The following is a 6,232-nucleotide window of genomic DNA, read 5'->3' on the forward strand; positions in this document are numbered from 1 at the left end:
TTCAGCTGGGAATTTATGCATCTGATGATTCAAATGTTTTCCTGCTCTGTCAGCTAGCCAGCCTATGGCCAGTCACATAAATTAGCAGACAGTTCATTAAAAATGGGAGGGGGGATTGTGATGGCTCAGCAATTAAAGATACCTCGGCATATAACCATGCGGGCCACATGACCGCAGAAATGTTTTTTGACAATGCTGGGTAGGGGCAGGTTCCTTACCTTTTCCTATCAGTGTGCTGTGTGCGCCTTGAGATGTTTCATGTGCACACATGCTCGCAGTGCTCACGTGAGCATGTCCCAGCATGATTTTGCTTTTGTGCATGCACAGAGGGACAACTTTTCTTCTGGGCATGCTCAGAGAGCTGAAAATCACAGAAAATTATTTTTAAAAGATGGCGGTGAACACGGACTGGTAAAGACAGATCTGAGCTGTCACACCAGAATAGCATAATCAGTGGGCTGCTACCTGAGCAGTGCACTGGACCACACCGATAGGAACCCCCCACCGATGCTGGGTCTCCTTGGCTAAGAAATGGAGATAGTAATAGCATTAGCGTTTAGACTTATATACTGCTTCATAGTGCTCTCTAAGCAGTTTACAAAATCAGCATATTGCCCCCAACAAACTGGGTTCTCATTTTACCCATCTCAGAAGGATGGAAGGCTGAGTCAACCTTGAGCCGGTGGTGAGATTTGAATTGCTGAACTACAGCTAGCAATTAGCTGAAGTAGCCTGCAGTGCTGCACTCTAACCACTGCGCCACCTCAGTCACACATTTATTTATTTATTTATTTATTTATTTATTTATTTATTCATTCATTCATTCATTCATTCATTATTTATTTATTTATTTATTTACTTACTTACTTACTTACTTACTTACTTACTTACTTACTTACTTACTTACTTATTTATTTATTTATTCGATTTTTATGCCATCCTTCTCCTTAGACTCAGGGTGGCTACAACATGTTAGCAATAGCACTTTTTAACAGAGCCAGCATATTGCCCCCACAATCCGGGTCCACCTCAGAAGGATGGAAGGCTGAGTCAACCTTGAGCCGGTGATGAGATTTGAACCGCTGACCTGCAGATCTAGAGTTAGCTTCAGTGGCCTGCAGTACAGCACTCTACCTGCTGTGCCACCCCAGCTCTGACTGGACAGGAAGCTTCCTTGAAGCCCCAGAGGCAAAAAAAATCCCTCAATGGACAAACTGGAAGTTCAGATAAATGCACTTCCAGTTTGTCCATCTGGGCATTTCTTTCATCTACCAACAGTGGTGGGCTCATACCGTTGTGGTCCAGAGTGCCATACCAGGAGGAACCCGCTGATGCAATATTTTCCCGGTGTCTCCATGTGGGAAGAAGCCCTCCAGCCTGCCAGCATCTTAATGTCTCAGTCTGAAGCACAGCTGAGAAGCTCCTTGTCAGAAGATGCCAGAAAAACATAGCCAAAAATTGCATCAGTGGGTTCCTATTGGTGCATTCCGGACCACACCACTGCTGGTAGATGAAAAAAATACCCAGATGGGCAAACTGGAAGTGTATTTTTCTGTACTCCCTGTACTTTCTGTATTAATTATTAATTATTAATTTTTTTGCTTTTGGGGCTTCAGGGAAGCTTCCCTGAAGCGCCTGGAGGACAAAACAGCCTTTCCCAAGGCTGAAAATCAGCTGGCCACCACATGCATGCATGCTAGAGCTGAAATATGGAAAAGTCTTGTGTGCTCTCCCATATGGCTCCACATGTCACCTGTGATCACCTATACCATTTCAGATCAATAGCTGTCCAATCTCTTCTTAAAGACTTCCAGTGATGAAGCATCCACAACATCTTCATTGCTTATTTGACCTCTCTGACAATCATAAAGTGTTGTACCACGTGATTCTTGACAAATCTATATTTTCTTTTATGTACACTGAGAGCATATGCACCAAGACAAATTCCTTGTGTGTCCAATCACACTTGGCAAATAAAGAATTCGGTTCTATCATTATCTGAAGACAAGCTGTTCCACTGGTTAATTGTTCTCACTGTTAGGAAGTTTCTTCTTAATTCGGGTTGCTTGATTAGTTTGCATTCATTGTTTCTTGTCCTTCCCTCTCATGTGGTCACGGTTAGGTCCCACAGAGTTGGCCTTCTCCGGGTCCCGTCGACTGAACAATGTCGTTTGGTGGGACCCTGGAGAAGAGACTTCTCTGTGGTGGCCCCGACCCTCTGGAACCAGCTCCCTCCGGAGATCAGAACTGCCCCCACCCTCCTTGCCTTTCATAAAGTTCTTAAGACCCATCTCTGCCATCAGGCATGGGGGAATTGAGACATCTCCCCCGGGCCTATACAGTTTATACATGGTATGTTTGTGTGTATGCTTGCTTTTAATAATGGGTTTTTTAGTGTTTTTTAAATTATTAGATTTGTTCTTACATTGTCTTTGTTATTGTTATGAGCTGCCCTGAGTCTACGGAGAGGGGCAGCATACAAATCTAATTAATAATAATAATAATAATAATAATAATAATAATAATAATAATTAGACCTCCTCTTCTTTGTGACAGCCCCTCATGGTATAATGCTACAACCCAAGGGGAAAAAAATATACTAATTATAGTAAATGTGGCCATAAAGAAAATGGTCAGAGATAACTCAAGGTAAAGATTGACAAATATATTTTAAACTTATAAAAGACTGAAGAACACAGCAGAAGTCAGAGCTATCAGAAGATGAAGCCACTAAGGTCTGCATGAGGAAATCAATCAGATATGGTGTGTTGTGAACTAATTGGACGGATAGTTGGGATTGCTGGATACCACATAGATCAGGTGCCTGCTGTCCACTGACTTCAGCTTGCCGCAGAATCCACAGCATATAAATTATTAAAGAGCCTTTGGAACATTACACAGTTCATGTAGTTAATGATTACAGTTCAGTGTCTGGGTCAGATATAATTAGACATTACATTAAAATATCTTCACACAGCCATTTATTCTGATTTAATTACTTAAAACGATAATGTAATGAGCAGCATTTGGGGGGGGGGACAAAGTCTTTTAATAGGTTCATTTGAGATTATTATAAGGAAAATTAATCATTTAAGCAAATGTAGAAAAGGAGAAGTTCATTTTTTAATGATGTTGTCCCAATGTCAAAAAAAAGGTTACCTCAGAACCGCAAAGAGCAAAGAATGTGTGTACCAAAAGGAGTCAGATTTTAATGGTGCCCTTATTACACCTCAAATCCCCAGCAATGTGCCACATTTTAATCATTTAATTGAGGTGAATCCACAATATAAGGCACCTCGAATATTTCAATTTAGTAGCACATATCATGAGACCCAAAGAATAGTATTATGAAATTAAAGAGGTAGAAGGATTGGGGACACTGCTCAATTCAATTCTCTCGCTGAGCCAGAACATGTAGATTTGATGATGACAGTAGAACCATCTGAATCCATTCTGTTTTACAATAAAACAGTTCACATCATTGTAATGGAACATTCTAATATTCCATTACAATATTCTGATAGCTGCTCTAATGAATTATCTACTCCCTGACGTTTGGAGCAAAAAAATGACGGGACAGACTGAAATTCTTTCCTTGAATAATAAGTATGTTCTGTAAAAGAGTGCAAGTAGCAGATTGCTATTTTTTCCAGACTTTTCTAGAGATATTTTTCTAGAATCTCAATGCTCTCTGCGTTGGGGAAAGCCAATTATTCACTGTACATAAATCATATCTCTGAGTAACTTTTAATTTTCAATTGCTTGTTACTGACTTTTTCATTCTCTTCTGGTGTTCCAATCACTGTATAATCATCACAGCCCATTAGTACAGTAATACTGTACTGTATCGGAGAGGGGCGGGATATAAATCCAAACAAACAAACGAACACATACACCAACAAACCAACACATACATACATACATACATACATACATACATACATACATACATACATACATACATACAAGACTGACGGCAGAAAAAGACCTCATGGTTCATCTAGTCTGCCCTTATACTATTTCCTGTATTTCATCTTACAATGGATATATGTTTATCCCAGGCATGTTTAAATTCATTTACTGTGGATTTACCAACCACGTCTGCTGGAAGTTTGTTCCAAGGATCTACTACTCTTTCAGTGAAATAATATTTTCTCACGTTGCTTTTGATCTTTCCCCCAATTAACTGCTTTGGTCGCGTTGATGGATGATCTCTGGCGGGCCCGGGACAGGGGCTTGTCCTCTGTCCTGGTGCTTCTTGACCTCTCAGCGGCTTTCGATACCATCGACCATGGTATCCTTCTGCGCCGACTGGAGGGGTTGGGAGTGGGAGGCACTGTTCTCCAGTGGTTCTCCTCCTACCTCTCCGGTCGGTCGCAGTCGGTGTTAGTGGGGGGTCAGAGGTCGACCTCTAGGTTTCTCCCTTGTGGGGTACCTCAGGGGTCGGTCCTCTCCCCCCTGCTATTTAATATCTACATGAAACCGCTGGGTGAGATCATCCAAGGGCATGGGGTGAGGTATCATCAATATGCGGATGATACCCAGTTGTACATCTCCACCCCATGTCCAGTCAGCGAAGCAGTGGAAGTGATGTGCTGGTGCCTGGAGGCTGTTGGGGCCTGGATGGGTGTCAACAAACTCAAACTCAATCCAGACAAGACGGAGTGGCTGTGGGTGTTGCCTCCCAAGGACAATTCCATCTGTCCGTCCATTACCCTGGGGGGGGGAACTACTGACCCCCTCAGAGAGGGTGCGCAACATGGGCGTCCTCCTCGACCCACAGCTGACATTGGAACATCATCTTTTGGCTGTGGCGAGGAGGGCGTTTGCCCAGGTTCGCCTGGTGCACCAGTTGCGGCCCTATTTGGACAGGGAGTCATTGCTCACAGTCACTCATGCCCTTATCACCTCGAGGTTCGATTACTGCAACACTCTCTACATGGGGCTACCTTTGAAAAGTGTTCGGAAACTTCAGATCGTGCAGAACGCAGCCGCGAGAGCTATCGTGGGGCTTCCTAGATTCGCCCACGTTTCTACAACACTCCGTGGCCTGCATTGGCTGCCGATCAGTTTCCGGTCACAATTCAAAGTGTTGGTCATGACCTTTAAAGCCCTACATGGCATTGGACCAGAATACCTCCGGAACCGCCTACTACCGCACGAATCCCAGCGGCCGATAAGGTCCCACAGAGTTGGCCTTCTCCGGGTCCCGTCGACTAAACAATGTCGTCTGGCGGGCCCCAGGGGAAGAGCCTTCTCTGTGGCGGCCCCGGCCCTCTGGAACCAACTCACCCCGGAGATTAGAACTGCTCCCACCCTCCTCGTCTTCCGTAAACTACTTAAGACCCATCTATACCGCCAGGCATGGGGGATTTGAGACACCTTTCCCCCAAGCTTATTATAATTTATGTTTGGTATGTATGTGCTGTTTGGTTTTTAATTGATAGGGTTTTTTAGTTTTTTTCTTAATGTTAGATTTGTGCCTGTACAATATTGTTTTATCGCTTGTTGTGAGCCGCCCCGAGTCTTCGGAGAGGGGCGGCATACAAATCTAATAAATTATTATTATTATTATTATTATTATTATTATTATTAATTAACTTCAGATTGTGTCCCCTTGTTCTTGTGTTCACTTTCCTTTTAAAAACACTTCCCTCCTGAACCTTATTTAACCCTTTAACATGTTTAAATGTTTCGATCATGTCCCCCCTTTTCCTTCTGTCCTCCAGACTATACAGATTGAGTTCATTAAGTCTTTCCTGATATGTTTTATGCTTAAGACCTTCCACCATTCTTGTAGCCCGTCTTTGGACCCGTTCAATTTTGTCAATATCTTTTTGTAGGTGAGGTCTCCAGAACTGAACACAGTATTCCAAATGTGGTTTCACCAGCGCTCTATATAAGGGGATCACAATCTCCCTCTTCCTGCTTGTTATACCTCTAGCTATGCAGCCAAGCATCCGACTTGCTTTTCCTACTGCCCGACCACACTGCTCACCCATTTTAAGACTGTCAGAAATCACTACCCCTAAATACTTCTCTTCTGAAGTTTTTGCTAACCCAAACCTCCAATACAATACTCAGATTGAGGATTCCTTTTCCCCAAGTACATTATTTTACATTTGGAAACATTAAACTGCAGTTTCCATTGCTTTGACCATTTATCTAGTAAAGCTAAATCATTTACCATATTAAAGACCCTTCCAGGAATATCAACCCTATTGCACACTTT

This window comes from Erythrolamprus reginae, chromosome 2 (genome assembly GCF_031021105.1).
Source record: "Erythrolamprus reginae isolate rEryReg1 chromosome 2, rEryReg1.hap1, whole genome shotgun sequence".
NCBI classification, from domain to species: Eukaryota; Metazoa; Chordata; class Lepidosauria; order Squamata; family Dipsadidae; genus Erythrolamprus; species Erythrolamprus reginae.